We start from the raw sequence: 16,827 nt of genomic DNA, 5'->3' as shown, positions 1-16,827 counted from the left end.
CCTATTTGCAATTAGCATCATTGTACAGTATTCCTATAAAAAGTGGTTTGATTCTCAGCTTGGGGAAGAGAGTTTCAGCTACCTGGACAGACTGTCTGTGCTGTTTCAGCTCAGTCAATTTCTCTTCCGCAGTATGGCTGTGCTAATAAACAGTTTGTTAATTTCACTTCAATCCATGTTTTGTGATCTCTGCTTTATTGGGCTAATTTCTCCAACAGTTTGACGTAGTTGACAGACCCTATTCTCTCAATGGGGTAAATGAACCTGACATTTTAAATTAAGCCCAAGTTGGACCTGGCGGCTAGCCCTGCCTCAGCAGGCCAGACCTACAGCAAAAGGTTGGAAAACTGAAGATGGTAGCCACAATTCTAATCCAACATCTGCGGCAATTCGGTGTTGGGCAACCACACACTCGACCTGATAAGGTCCTAAATCGTTCACCCACTCGTCTGCACCTCCCTCCACGGAACTTTCCCCGAATTCCAAAGCCGTCTGCACCATAAGGGTTTCGGGAATGCCCATGACAGAGCCACTCTCCCAACTCGTTAACTTCAGCGTTGGACCTGCCACTGTCCTTGATGCTGCCATTATTCACACCTCTTGCCCAGTCACCCTCCTGGGCTGGCAGACCTTGTGTAAATTGAATGCCAGCATTCACTGTTCCCCCGAGGGTGTCGCACTGGAGATCCCAGACATCCATTATTCCATACTGTGGGCAGTGATTTCCTGCAGCCCTGAACCCTCCAACCAGGTGAGCTCCTGCTATGCCTGCTCATGCTCCAACAGACCTACCCACGCTCTTCTCAACCTCCTCCTTTCCCTGTTGCCAATGGCCCCTTCAGCCCCCACTGTATCTTTCCTCTGCTGGGTGATACTGACAGGCCACTTTGTCCGTCACTTTAATTGTGCAGCTTCCGGCCCGCAGGAACTGGCAGCTCCATATGCTGCACTCGCGGACTCTCATCTACCCCTCACCTCCGCGCTAGCACTCACTGGCCAGGACTTTGTGGAACCACAGGGGATGGCAGCAGACGTGCAACTCAGTAAGGAACAGGCTGCACTGTTCTGCAACAACCTGACAGCAGTCCCACACACTCCCTTCATTGTCGAGAGCCCCTGGCTCCCCAAGGATTTAGGCCTCACAATGATGCAGTTACCACAGCGACCCCTCCACTTCATGCCCCTCGGTCAGGCTCCCGTCCCCCTGGTAGAGGTTGCCCGACTTGGGCAGGATGTGTTCTGTGTACGTGGTGCTCCTGCAACACTCTAGGCACTATGAAAACCCCCTGTTGCTAGCTGACCTTCCAGCATCATTGTAGGCACAGCACCCCAACCATGCAGGCCAGGTAATGTCCACCACACCACACAGAGTGACACTCAGGCAGGGAGCCATCCTGCCACCTACACAGCAATATCCACTGTCACCAGCAGCAGTAGAAGGGATGAAGCCGATGATTGACTCCCTACAGGGTGTCCTAGTTCCTACAACCAGTCCCCGTAATGCACCCATCCTACCCATCCCAAAACCTGGAAGGCCAGGAAAGTGGCATTTTGTCCAGGATCTGAGGGCTGTCAATGCAATCGTGATTCCCTGCTCTCTAGTGGTCCCGGACACTAACACCATACTCACCTGCATCCCTGCTTCCGCCACCAACCTCTGCTCAGCCATGTTTCTCTATTAAATTGTCCCCGAGAGCCAGTACCTTTTTGTTTTATGTACAGCAGCTGCCAGTACACATGGACCAGGCTTCCCCAGGGTTACACGGAGAGCCCCACAGTCCATGCCGCTGCAGTACACCACACCCTCTCCACCCTACACCTGCTGTGCCACAGCACCCTCCTCCAATTCGCAGACGATTTGTCACTGGCTTCCACCTCATGCATGCAGGACACTGTAGCATTGCTCCACTGTCTGGCTGAAGATGAACGCAGGGTTTCAATGGAGAAAATACAACTCTGCCAGTACAGTACTTGGGATACGAACTCTCACATGGCCTCAGGGCACAACCAAAGAACCAGTCGCGGCCCTTATCCAGCCTCCCCTGCCAGCCACAAGAACTCAGCCGCAGGCTTTCCTCGGAATGGTGAATTATTGCAGGCACTGGATCCCAGACCACCGTGCCATTGACCAGCCCCTACAGGAGGCAGCTTCACCAAAGCAGCCAGAGAAAGTGCACTGGTCACCAAAGATGGAACAGGCATTCACTGAATTCAAACAGTGATTAGTCTCTGCTCCTGCACTGGGGGTCCCAGACTACACTCAGCCCTTCTATCTATTTGTCAGTGAATCCGAGGGGTGTGTATTCGGCATCTGTTGCTTTTTACTCTGTACATTTACCACTTGTTGTAAGTGGAATGACAGCATGTTTGAGAGTTGTGGCAGCAGCCACGGTAACAATAGAGAAGGCCACCCCCATCGTGCTAGATCACCCATGCACTGTTTTGATTCCCCAATTGGTCTCCCTGCTGCTAAATTCAGCAGCAACTCAACATTTCACTGCTACCCGGATAACCAGTACTGGGTCCTCTACTTTTCATCATTCACATAAATGATATGGATGTGAGCATAAGACGTATAGTTAATAAGTTTGCTGATGACACCAAAATTGGAGGTGTAGTGGACAGCAACGAAGGTTACCTCAGATTACAACAGGATCTTGACCAAATGGGCCAATGGGCTGAGAAGTGGCAGTTGGAGTTCAATTTAGATAAATGCGAAGTGCTGCATTTTGGGAAAGCAAATCTTAGCAGGACTTATACACTTAATGGTAAGGTCCTAGGGAGTGTTGCTGAACAAAGAGACCTTGGAGTGCAGGTTCATAGCTCCTTGAAAGTGGAGTTGCAGGTAGATAGGATAGTGAAGAAGGCGTTTGGTATGCTTTCCTTTATTGGTCAGAGTATTGAGTACAGGAGTTGGGCAGTCATGTTGCGGCTGTACAGGACATTGGTTAGGCCACTGTTGGAATATTGCATGCAATTCTGGTCTCCTTCCTATCGGAAAGATGTTGTGAAACTTGAAAGGGTTCAGAAAAGGTTTATAAGGATGTTGCTAGGGTTGGAGGATTTGAGCTATAGGGAGAGGTTGGATAGGCTGGGGCTGTTTTCCCTGGATCGCCGGAGGCTGAGGGGTGACCTTATAGAGGTTTATAAAATCATGAGGGGCATGGATAGGGTAAATCGACAAAGTCTTTTCCCTAGGGTCGGGGAACTAGAGGGCATACGTTTAGAGTGAGATGGGAAAGATATAAAAGAGACCTAAGGGGCAACCTTTTCACTCAGAGGGTGGTACGTGTGTGGAATGAGCTGCCAGAGGAAGTGATGGAGGCTAGTACAATTGCAACATTTAAGAGGCATTTGGGTGGGTATATGAATAGGAAGGGTTTGGAGGGATATGGGCCGGGTGCTGGCAGGTGGGACTAGATTGGTCAGCATGGACGAGTTGGACCGGGGGGTCTGTTTCCGTGCTGTACATCTTTATGACTCTATAACTGGCTATGAGGTCACTTTACTGTCCAAAGCTGACCTGCCCCTACAGTTTGCCCCTGCCTTGAATCCTGCCACCCTGCTCCCATTCACTCAGAACGCCATTGCAGACGACCATGACTGTTTAGACCTTGTTCAGCAGGTTGTCACCCCACGCCTTGATCTCCCTGAAACACTTTTAGACAACCCTGACTTCATACAGATGGGTCCTTCTTCAGGCTCTCGGACCACCGCACACTTGCAGGGTATGCTGTCTACACCCCTTTCGCAGTCCTCGGATCAGCTGTGCTGCCAAATGGCACATCTGCACAGGCTACAGAACTGTTCACACTCACTAGGGCTTGCATCAGTGCAAAGGGTCACACAGCCAATATTTACACTAACTCCAGGTATGCCTTTGAAGTCGTTCATGACTTTGGCACACTCTGGAAACAGAGAGGGTTCATCACTTCATCAAGGAGGCCACTACAACACGCTGCGCTAATCTCCAACCTCCTGGAAGCAATCTGTTACCCTCTGCCCTTGCGGTGATAAAATGCACTGCCCATACCTCTTCCACTGACCCGGTCGCCCTTGGGAACGCCTCAGAGGATACAGCAGCCCAGGAGGCTGCACTTCAGCCCACCGCTTACATCCTGCAGGCCCCCAGAATGGCGAAGGCCACAGTATTCCCTGACCCCATGGAAGCAGTGCAAGCTGCCCAACAGGCTGTTCCACCGCATGAAAAGGACAGTTAGGCCCACATTGGGGCCACGCAGGCACCTTCCCTACAGCTGTTTACACACCCCGATGGCCGCATCATTTGCCCAAGAGCCCACCTACACACACTGGCCCTAGCAGCCCATGGCATTGGCACACTGGCAAGAGAGGCATGATGCATGCTGTGAAGCAGTTCTGGTACGCACTGCGACTCACTGCCACTGCCCAAGCCCTGCTGTCACAGTGCCTCATTTGCCTGCAGAACAACACAGGAAAGCCTGTTGCCAGGTATGACCACTTACCAGCTCCCGACGGTCCTTTCAGCCACTTGCAGATTGCCTTTGCTCACATGCCCCAAAACAGGGTTACAGATACATCTTTGTCATCATCAACATGTTCTCTAAATGGGTGGAGGCATTCCCCACAAGAAAGGATGATGCACAGACAATGGTAAAATGTCTCCTAAGGGAAGTCGTCCCCAGATTTGGGGGTTCCGGGTAGCATAGAGACGGACAGGGAGACTCACTTCACTGCTAGGCTCACGTCTGGAATTAGCGATGCACTAGGGATACCGTGGCAACACCACATCCCCAACCAATCCCAGTCATCAGGCATGGTTGAACAGATGAATGGCACCCTTAAAACCATACTGAGCAAGATCACCCAAGATACAGGACTGACTTGGCCAGACGCCTTGCCACTAGCCCTTTACACTATACGTGGCCGGAGAAACCACACGACTGGGCTCACCCCTTTGAGGTGCTCATGGGGTGACCTATGCCCACCTCTCACAGCTGATCTGACAATCCACAACTCCACTCCCTGCCTTTTCACCATAAGTCTGGATTCTCTTCTTGATTAAGAATCTCTTCATCACTTCATCTCTTCATCTCGGCCTTGAATGGACTTAATAACACAGCCCTCTTGTAGTAAAGCATTCCACTGATTCGCTACCCTCTGACAGAAGAAATGTTTCCTGGTCTCTGTTTTAAATGGATGACCCCTTATTCTAAGATTATTACCCTCTGGTCTTAGAGTTTCTAAGAATAGGGCAGAGGTCCTTTTAGGGATTAAAATGGTGGTGGACAAAGAAAACAGTAAAGCAATGTTCCAATATCTCCAATAGAAACTTCTTTAAATAAGAAGGTCAAAACTGAGCACAGGATTCAAGACATTGTGTCATTAATGCAGTGGACAACGGGAGCAGAATATCCTTACTGTTATGTTCAACTCCTCTCATTAGATAGCACAGCATCCCAATTCCCTTCACGCTGTCCCTGCACACTAACTTCTTGTGACTCCTTCACTAGAATACCTAGACTGCTGGCAAGATGGCAGGTTAGCGGAGCTGTTTAACTACAGCTAGTCATGAATGACAGGGCATTACCTCATGTCAATGGGTACTGCACACTGCAAGTCGAGGGTCCAAACTACCTTCTGAGTTCTGGGTTCCTTCTGAGGGTTTAAACTAGGAGTGCACTTGACCCAGGTTGCACCATTATATTAGACAGAGTTATTTTCTTTAGACAGAGTTCGCTCAGAGAGGTTATTACACACCTCTTGATCCAGGTGGGACTTGAACTTGGGCCTCCTGGATCAGAGGTAGGGCTCATAATAACAGTCACTTAAAACTTTGCAGTTAACTTTTTAAAATTAAACTATTCTTATTCCTCAATTCAGAGATGTTATTATACACTTCTGGAGCAGGTGGGACTCAAACCTGGGCCTCATCATTCTGACGGGGTACCGTCTGTTCTGATATAACACGATAATTCCATTCCCGTGCGATCCTGCATTATAAGAAAATCTCATAATAGCAGCGTCATTTAAACCAATGGGACCGGAATAGCTTTATGTCCAGTACAGGTCAGGAAATTTCACACTGCACAAATAGTGGTCTAATCGTCAGTCATGTTATAGCCAATTCACATTGAAGAAATGTGCATTATAGCAGAACTGACTGGAGGGATGCTACCACAACAAACAAAGAGGGCACCTTAGCAGCTAACTAAAACTTATCAGAACTGATAGCAGCTGTGGAGGAAGAAATGAATGAATGAAGAAGCAAGAAATGCAATAGGTTTTAGAAAGTGCGATCAGGAGATGAGAAAGAACAAAGATGGCGAATTGTGAGAGATGTAACAGACAGACTGATGGCCAACCATTTGTGATAATCTGTCTTTCCCAATTACCACTTAACACCTTTTTTGTTTTATTTTGTCTTGATTGGTCTTGTTATGGACTAGGCCAGACCACTCAAGACATTCTTAAGCAGGCAGCTCAGACCATAACTTTGCCATTTGTTTCAGTAAGTGTATAGTGAAAATTCCTGGAGTAAGTTAGAGAGGCTGACTACCAGGATTAAAACAGACAAAAAAGTTTATTCACAAAATAACACAATGGAACATGAAGAACAGAATAAGGGACCCCTGCAGAACTCAGTCTATTCAAACTAGACTTAAGCGTGCTGTTCTGAATATACACAACAGTCCCAATAAGCAATTCCCTTTTAAAATTCAGAACAAAAAACAGTCAGATGCTTACAGGTTGAAGTTAGAAGGGTAGAAGACAGAGTTTTCACAACTCACTGTTGAACTCCCAACCAGTTCTTGACTGAACTAAGCTGCTCAGCTCAGCTAGAGAGCTGACCACTCACCTTTCATTATACAATCACTTCTAAACTATGACCACTTTGGCCTGAAGTCTCATCTGTCTACTTATAAACACAAAGGCCTCTCAATACCCTTTAATCAATGTACCAAACTAGACTGATCAGAGCCTGGCCTGGTTTATTACCCCTCTGAAAAAAATCAAGGGCAGAGTACCCTTGACCAAAGAACAGCTTTTAGAAAAAAAAGGGGCCAGTTTTGTGACACCTCCGCCCTTAAAAAGATATGAACCATCAATACCAAAAGATGGCTTCATTTTTAACCCTTCAAAAACCCAGGTAGTCGTCTAAACACACATGTATGCTATACTAACGATAAACATGAAACAGGCACAACACATGCAAATTCAGGCCACGCTACACCCACCACTGAATACCTCTGTATCTCACTCGAATCTCGATAATGCATCGGTGATCACATTTTCGCCACCTGCCACATGCGCAATTGTCAAATTGAATGGCTACAATAACAAGCTCCATCTAAACAGTCTGGCATTTTCATCCTTAAATTTTTCCACAAGTGTCAATGGTTTATGGTCAGTGTATATGATTGTCTCAGATGCATTGCTGGTAATATAAACGTGTATAAATGTTGTAATGCCAGCATCAAACTTAAAGTCTCTTTCTCCACTGTTGAATACTTCTGTTGATGAACGTTCAACTTCCTGGAAAAGTACCTGATATTTCTTTTTATCCCTTCCTCATTCTCCTGCAGGAGCACCACACCGAATCCCACATTACTGGCATCAATAGCCACCTTGAAAGACTTCTTGTAATCTGGAGTGGCTAATACTGGGGCAGTGGATAACAGTTTTTAGGATGTCAAATGCCTTTTGACAGTCTGCTGTCCAATGAAACTTCTCGCCCTTTTTTAACAATTCAGTGAGTAGAGCAGCCTCACTGCTAAAATTTGGCACAAACTTTTGGTTAAATCCACTCAACCCCAGGAACCACAGTACTACTTTTTTGGTGTGGAAAATTCCCAAATTACTTTTGTTTTTGCATCTTGTGTGGCCTTTTGTCCGTATCCAATAACTTGGTCCAGGAAGGTGACTTGGGCTTTGACAAATTCACTTTTAGCTAGGTTTATCACCAAGACTGCCTTCCGAAGTTGATCAAACAAGTCCAATAAATGCTGTAAATGTTCCTTCCACGAGTGATTGAAAATCACCAGGTCATCAAAATACACCACACAGTTAGGTAATCCGGCAATGACCTTATTAGTCAGCCTCTGAAATGTGGCTGGAGCATTTTTCATACCAAATGGCATGATTTTGAACTGATATAGTCCATTTGGCATTACAAAAGCCAAAATTGCCTTTGCTCATTCTGACAGAGGGACTTGCCAGTAGCCTCTGAGCAAGTCCAACTTAGAAATGTAAGTTGCTTGTCCCACTTTTGCAACACAGTCCTCCAACCATGGAATTGGAATATGCATCAGTCTTTGTAACAGCGTTGAATTTGTGATAGTCCACACATAACCGTTGGGTATCATCTGGCTTTGGCACCATGACTATGGGTGAGCTCCAGTCACTGTAACTCACTTCGATTATGCCATCTTGGAGCATATGCTCTATCTCCTTCTGACCTTGTGCTAACTTTAGAGAGTTATGCCTATAAGAATGTTGCTTAATCAGAACAGGATCTCCTCTATCTACATCATGCACAATTAGGTTAGTACTTCCCAGTTTAATTCCATACATCTCCCCATGTGATATCAATAACTCTTTCAGGTCATTTCAATTTTCTTGTGGAAGGTAACTCAATAATTTATCCCAATTTTTGGCAACTTCCTTATTGTCCAATTTGATTTGAGGAATGTCCAATTCAGAATCCTCTGAACTTGGTTCTTCCTTCTGTGCTGTAATTATTACCACATTCTCCTCTTACTTTCCTTCCCTATCAAAATATCTTTAGAGCACATTCACATGACACACTCTGTGAGATTTCTTCCTGTCTGGAGTCCTTATCAAGTAGTTCCCACTCAATTTCCTCTCATTTTGATAAGATCCATCAAACCTTGCTTTTAAAAACTCACCTGTTACTCGAAGTAACACCAACACCTTATCCCCAATTGCAAAATTGCAAATTTGTGATTTCTTATTCACTTCCTGTTTCATTGTATGCTGTGATACTTTTAAACGCTGTCTGGCCAACTCTCCAGCTCTATTTAATCATTCTCTAAAATTTGACACATAGTCTAAATGGATGGCCTCTGAATTCTGACTTCAAATGGACTAAATTTGGTCGATTCATTCGGTGCATCTCTGATCGCAAAATGTACAAACAGAACTCCCTTATCCCAATCATCTGGATAATCCTGACCACAACCCCTCAACATGGTCTTCAGTATTTGATGCCAGCTCTCTAGATCTCCCTGTGATTCCTGATGGTACACAGTAGACTTGAATTGCTTATTCCCACATTATCCATAACCTCCTTGAATAGTTTGGATGTGAAGTTTAATCCTTATTCTGTCTGGATCTCTATTGGTTGTCCTTATCTCATTAAAAAAATTAAGTAATTCTTCTTCAATCCTTTTTGCTGTGATGTTACATCATGGGATTGCTTCTGGAAATCTAGTTGATACATGCATTATTGTGAATAAATATTTATTCCCACTTTTTGTTTGAGGTAGGGAACTTACACAATCAATCAAGACTCTGTGAAAGGTTCCTAAAATGCTAGAATAAGTAGTAAAGGTGCAGGTTTTATTACTGCCTGTGGTTTTCCAATTAGCTGACATGCATGACACATCTGGCAAAATTCAACTATATCCTCGTGTAGTCCAGGCCAGTAAAAATATCTTTGTATTTTAGCCTGCATTTTCCTCACATGTAAATGACCTCCAAGTGATAGATCATGCACCACTCGCAGCACCTCCTTTCTATACGCTATTGACAAACAATTTGATGAATCTCTGTCCATTTCTCATCCGCTTGAAAGTGTGATGGTCTCCATTTTCTCAGTAAGACATCATTTGTTAAGTAATAATACACAGGGATGCATTCGTACTCCTTCTCTGGAAATGCCTTTTGATATAACTGTTTGAATCACAGCAGAAAGATGAGAACTTAACAGCTTAGCAGAGCTAAAGATACTTGCCTGTTCATCTATTTGTTCCTGCTCTGTGCCACTTACCTGATCTAAAAAAAGTTTCTGATAAAACTATGTCAGTTTCTTTATTTTTGCCTTTTGATCTCTCCTGCTTCAGCTTGTGCCTCTGTGATCTTGTGATCACACAGTCAAGAAAAATTCCTGGATAAACATTCTCCATGTCTTTAGTTGCCTGTGTCTGAAGACAGCACACCTACCGGTGAATCAGCTATATCATTTGCAAGGACAAATTGTAGTCCTGGAGCTGAGAGTTTATCCAGTACTTCTACCACAAATTCTCCACTCTTCTCTGGACTCTCTAGCCTCACTTTACATAATTGAACACTTTTTGTCTCTCCAGGAATTCCTGTTACCAGTACCTCTTCTTGTAATAGCCCCTCAGGAGTGCATATCTCCTCATCCTTCAGCATTACAGACTGAGAAGATCCTGTGTCCCTTAATATTGTAACCTCTTTACCTGCTACTCCTGGCCTATGTGAATAAACTTTACCCTTGCATGTATATTGTTTAAGCAGATCTGGCACATCCCCCTTTCTCAACCTCTGAATATCTTGTATACTCTGAGGCGGTTGCTTAACTTTCCTTGTGCTTTTTGTTACTTGTCCAACAAAACTCCCAGGCTTGTCCCATTTTCCTACATCTGGCTTTCTCCTAGCCCACCAACACTGTGATTTTATGTGGCCCACTTTATTACAATGAAAACACCGGAGCTTTTTAACTTTTTTGTCCCCCTCAAGGGTTTCATTTTTACCCTGTGGTAAGTTATCCTTATGATCTTCACTGAGATCTACCTTTCCCTTTCCCCGTGAGGATTTCTCTTTGCCCCAATTTCTATCCCTCATGGACTGAAATTGATTCTGGAAGCCAAACCATGTTTTGTGGACCAGCTCAAGATCATCAGCCACTTCAGATGCTAACTTTGCTGTTTTAACTCTGCTCTTCCACATGAGATCACACTACTTCAGGCAGTGAATTTTTAATTGCTCCAAAATAATTATCTCTCCAAGAGCATCATAGGTTTGCTCGATTTTTAAAGCTCTTAGGCATCTATCAAAATTATTCTGTTTGATCCTTTCAAACTCAATATAGGTTTGACCTGAGTCCCTCCTTCGATTCCTGAAAAGTTGTGGCTTTTTTCACCTCCTCATACCCCCCAGATACCTCCTCTTATAGTGATGCAAATACCTTACCAGCCCGACCTACAAGTTTCATCTGGATCAACAAAACTCACATGGCTGCTGGCCACTGCATTTGTTTAGCTACTTTTTCAAATGAGATGGAAAAGGCTTCCAAATCCTTCTCGTCAAGTTTAGACAATGCTTAAACATACTTAAGCAATTTCTCACTAAGCTTCTGACCACCAGGGGCTTGCTCATCCTCGCTCTCTTCCTCATTAAACCTACCCTCAGTCTTTATCTCCAGTCTTTTAAGCTGGAGTGTTAGTTTTTGAAGTTCAAAAGCTCTGTCTTTTTCTTTCTCTGCTCTCTCTTTTTCCCTCTCTCCTGCTGCTCTCTCTTTCTCTATGTTCTGGTGCTCTCTCTTTTTTCCTCTCTTCTGCTTTTAATCATAACTCAAACTGTTTCATTTCTTTTGCCCTTTCCTTATCTCTCCCCTCGAACTCCATCTGCTTCATTTGTGATCGAATTCTTGCCATCTCTGCAGATTCTGATGGTTTCTCCAGCAAGGTCAAATGCTGAGCGACTGCTGCAATTATCACTCCTTTCCTCACAGAAGCAGACAATGCCAATTCCAGCTGGTCTGCTAATCCCTGCAGCTTGGTCTGATTCACTTCTTGCAATCCTTCCAAAGTCACCGCATCCACATCCAGAAAGCCTTTGGTCACTGAAAGAGCCATCACTATACGCAGTTTTGTCTACCCAACCAAACCAACACCTAAAATAAAGACACTTGCACCTACCACTCGCTGTTTAAATTCCTGCATAGAGCCCCCAGTCTGTTATGGACTGGGCCAGACCACTCAAAACATTCTTAAGTAGGCAACCAAGACCATAACTTTCCAATTTGTTTCATTAAGTGTACAGGGAAAATTACCCGGATTAAGTTAGCGAGGTTGACTACCAGGTTTAAAAAAGACAAACAATTTATTCACAAAATTACGCAATGAAACATGAAGAACAGAATAAATGTGAGAGTAATTTCGGTTTAAACTTTAAGATGTGCCTGGACCACAGACTGATCTATAATAAAAGACAAAACTTTTGTTTCTTTTCTAACAACCATTTTATATACTCAAAAGTAGAATAGTTTAAATTGTGCAGAATGCTGACAATTTGTGAACAGAGTAAAAACAAGCAGGCTCTTGATTGATGAAGCCACTAACACAGGCAGGGAAGGATGAGTCCTTGACTGATAAGACTGCTAGCACAGACAGAGAAGAATAAGTCTTTGACTGATAAGACTACAGGGTGAGAAAAACAACAACTTTAGAGACTCTGAAAACATTTGTTGCAGACTTTGTGATAAGAATAATGATGTTTTTAAGAATGTGAACCTCATGGCTTGTTGGAGCCAAGGAGAGGAGGGACTTGTGCTGTATATAATGGGAGACTTTGTAAGCCTCAGCGCGCCTTTTCTTCAAGGGTGCCCGACTCTGCAGACTTGACTTGTTAATAAAACTTTGTTTTCCTGAATTTGTCTAGAGCGATTATTGAGAAGCGATTTTCGTTTCTAACAACTTGGGGGCTCGTCATCCGGGATCAACACTCCGGCCGCAAGGGGAGTTGAGGAAGGATATCGGAGAAGGTGCACCCTGCTGAGTTCAGCAGTCCCTGATTCCTTGCTTGTCGCCCCGCGCGGCTTGAGCGAGTGATATCCGGGAGGCTCAGGAAAACAAAGGAGGGGTGTACCCGAGGCAGTGGGGACGGTTAATGATCGAGTAATTTCGGTGCACCGAACCCAGGTAAGAAAAAACTTGCGGGGACCGTGTTTCCGGAGGACTGGGTACCTACGGGGTGCCTGTGGATTTTTTTTTTCTACAGAGACGTGGGACTCAGGAATCTAGAGACCGGGGCTCGCCTGTGAGGGATTTTGCAGAGACCGTGTTTGAGGAGGAACGTGTACCTACGGGGAGCCTGTGATCTGTGTCACAGAGACGTAGGACACAGGAATCCAAAGACCGGGGGTGCCTGCAAAGGAACCTGGGCGATCACGGGACTGAAGGTCCGGGAATTGGCTACACTGTGATAGATTATCACGGGAAAAATACGAAGTCCTCGGAAATGGGAAATAAGGGATCTAAGGTGATTAAGGGAAAGGTAGGCTTAAACAGGGACAATGACACATACCCCGGGGTACCTGATGATAGTCCGTTAGGGAGAATGCTAAATAATTGGGATCAGGGTGGAAGAAAGGGAAAATCTAAAAGGAAGATGGTAAAATACTGTCAAAAGTGGTCCCAGAAACCTATTCAGGGCGACTCAGTGTGGTGGCCTAGATTCGGTACTGACGAAGACTGGGTCCGGCAAGCCCTCATTTTATATGTCAATTCAAAACCTGATGTTAATCTGGAAGAAAGTGATTATGCCCTTTGTTGGCTGCCGGTTACGATATCTTGCCAAATGCAGGTGACTAATAAAGACTCGAAAGGGCAGAAAGAATGGGACCCTTTAGATCACTTACCGCCGCCCTACGTGACCCCGTCTGCCCCACAAAATGTTCCTTCGGGTGACGACGATTCAGGGGAAGGGGAAGAAAATGGGGAGGAACCACAAACTACCTCAGGGGTACAGACCAGATCTCAAGCTGAAAAGGGTCACAGACAAAACCCTGTCTCGATTGCAAGAATGAATCCACTCCGGGAAGTGCCCATGGGGGGGCGAGGAGGGAAGGACGGGATATGTGAACGTTCCCTTGACGAGTACTGAAGTACGGAATTTCAGGAGGGAGATGAAGGGTCTACTAGAGGACCCCATGGGACTTGCTGAACAATTGGATCAGTTCCTGGGTCCGAATACTTACACGTGGGAAGAGATGTGTTCCATCATGAAAACATTGTTCTCTAGCCAGGAGCATCAGATGATACGACAAGCTGCGCTCTTGGTCTGGGAGAGAGAGGGGGGAGAAGGAGGGGAGCAGAAGTTTCCCCTCACCGACCCCGAGTGGGATAAGAACACGGAGGGAGGACGGCGCAACATGAGAGACATGCGGGAATATTGGATAAAAGGAATAAGACACGCAGCCCCGAAGGGGCACAATTTTACCAAGGCCTTTGGTAATCATCAAAACCCGGAGGAAACCCCTACGGACTTCCTAGACAGGATTAGGAAGAATTTGCAGCAGTTTGCTGGGGTGGACCCTGAGACGGACGTGGGGCAACAACTCATATGGGTAGAGTTTGTATCAAAGGCCTGGCCGGACATACGAAAGAAGTTAGAGAAAATGGATGATTGGGATAGTAAATCTTTAAGTGAATTACTACGGGAGGTGCAAAAGGTGTTTGTGAGAAGGGACGATGAGAAGCAAAAGAAGGCGACAAAGATAATGATGCAAACGGTGCAACAAATGACAGCTGGAAGAAAGGAAAAGGGAGAGCCGTGGCAGAAACAGGAAAGGGGAGAGTCGTGGCAAGAGCAGAGGAAAAGAGAACCATGGCCGGAACAAAGGAAGAGTGGAGGAACGCGAGACCGCGACAGGGAAACGAAGAGGACACTCAGATGTTACTATTGTAATGAAGAGGGACATTTTAAACGGGAGTGCTCCCGCTATAAGCGGGAAGTGCGGTCGTACGCCCTGATGGAGGAAGATTAGGGAGGTCGGGGGTTCCTACCCTTGGGGCAAAAGGACTACCCTTGGGGCAAAAGATTAGGGAGGTCGGGGGTTCCTACCCTTGGGGCAAAAGGACTACCCTGGTAAACTTGAAAGTAGGGCCCCAAGGATCGGAGATCACATTTATGGTGGACTCGGGAGCCGAAAGATCAAGTATAATCCAAATACCCCCCGACACCCGAGCAGGAGGAAAAGTTATGGGGGTATCTGGAATTGGAGGACAGAAATTACAAGTCCCAGTGGTAGAGGACGTGGAAATTGGATATGAAAACAGAACTACTAAACGAGACCTCCTTCTACTGCCATCGGCGGGATTTAATTTGTTAGGAAGAGACTTGCAGGTCAAACTAGGGATCGGAACGGTACCAAGTAACGGGGAAATGGTGGTAAGGTTGTTCGCCCTCACCGAAGAAGATGATCAACAAATAGACCCGGAAGTATGGTACCGAGAGGGGAACAGAGGGGGTCTAAACATCAAACGTCTCCAAATCACCATGTTACCAGGAAGAGGCCCGGTAAGAAGGAAACAATACCCGATTGCTATGGAAGGACGGGAGGGGTTACAACCTGTGATAGAAAGATTAATCACAGATGGACTACTGGAGGAATGCATGTCCCCTTTCAATACTCCAATACTCCCTGTGAGGAAGCCGGACGGGACATATAGGCTGGTGCAAGACCTGCGGGGGTTGAATGAAGTAATCCAGGCTAGATACCCGGTGGTACCTAATCCCTACACGTTAATGAGTAAAATTCCCCCCGAACATGAATGGTTCAGCGTAATAGATCTGAAGGATGCTTTCTGGAGTTGCCCCCTTGACGAAGAAAGTCGGAACCTTTTTGCCTTTGAATGGGAGAATCCCTTCACAGGACGAAAGCGACAGTTAAGATGGACGGTCTTGCCGCAGGGATTCACGGAGTCACCCAATTTGTTTGGACAAATACTGGAGCAGATCTTAGGAGGATTTCAGTGTAACGCGGAGAATCAATTGCTCCAATATGTCGATGATCTCTTACTCTCAGGACCAAGAGAAGAGGAGGTACGAGCAGACACCGTTGCCCTGTTGAACTTCCTGGGGAAACAGGGTCTACGCGTCTCCAGGACAAAACTCCAGTTTGTGGAGCGAGAAGTAAGATATCTGGGCCATCAAGTCAGTAAGGGGCACCGCTGTATCATGCCAGAACGAATATCAGGAATTACGGGTATGCCAATACCCAGGACGAAGAAGGAAGTCAGACAATTCCTGGGACTAGTAGGGTATTGCCGGATATGGATTGAAAGTTACACTACTTTAGTAAAATTTTTGTACGACAAACTGGGACAAGAAGGACAAAAGGTGGACTGGTCAGATGAGGAGGAGCAGCGATTTAATGTTATTAAAAATAAACTGATTCGAGCTCCGGTATTGGCTTTACCCACCCTGAAGGAACCGTTCCAGTTATATGTCAATAGCGCCGGCGGAATTGCCCAGGGTGTGCTTACTCAGCTGCGGGCAGGGAAACGTCAGCCGGTTGCATTTTTGTCAAAAATGTTAGACCCTGTGTCATGTGGATGGCCGACCTGTATACAGGCAGTGGCAGCTACGGCAATGTTAGTAGAAGAGGCCCGGAAACTTACCTTTGGAGGAAGGATCACAGTATACTCCCCACATTCGGTTAGTGCCATACTGGCTCAGAAGGCTCACCGCTGGTTAACAGACTCTCGCATCCTGAAGTATGAGACGATTTTGATGACCGGGAACGATCTCAATTTTGCAAAAGATCTCAGTTGCAACCCTGCCCAGTTTCTATACGGACGTCCTGCAGACGGGGAACAGGAGCATGATTGTGTGGAATTTGAGGACTTGCAGACCAAGAGCCGAGAGGACCTGCAAGAAGCCCCGCTGGGTGAGGGACAGGAACTGTATATCGACGGGTCCTCCCGGTGCATCAGTGGAGTACGATACAGTGGCTATGCTGTTATAGATGGTGCAACGAAACGGACGATTGAGTCCGGACGACTGCCCGGGAAGTGGTCAGCCCAATCCTGTGAGTTGTACGAAAGTGGGGACCATATATACTGACTCAAAGTATGC

General features: G+C 45.9%; 1 protein-coding gene across 1 annotated transcript in view; it reads right to left on the bottom strand.

The window, feature by feature from the left end:
• Positions 1 to 16,827, bottom strand: part of LOC148152247 (uncharacterized) — a 122,340-nt gene that overhangs the window by 97,769 nt on the left and 7,744 nt on the right. The window lies entirely within an intron of this gene.

The sequence above is a fragment of the Chiloscyllium plagiosum genome, unplaced genomic scaffold, assembly GCF_037043375.1.
Source record: "Chiloscyllium plagiosum isolate Xiang-an unplaced genomic scaffold, Cpla_swu_hap1 HiC_scaffold_1, whole genome shotgun sequence".
Classification (NCBI taxonomy): Eukaryota; Metazoa; Chordata; class Chondrichthyes; order Orectolobiformes; family Hemiscylliidae; genus Chiloscyllium; species Chiloscyllium plagiosum.
The sequence above is the reverse complement of the archived record's forward strand: the minus strand, read 5'-3'. Positions and strand labels throughout refer to the sequence as shown.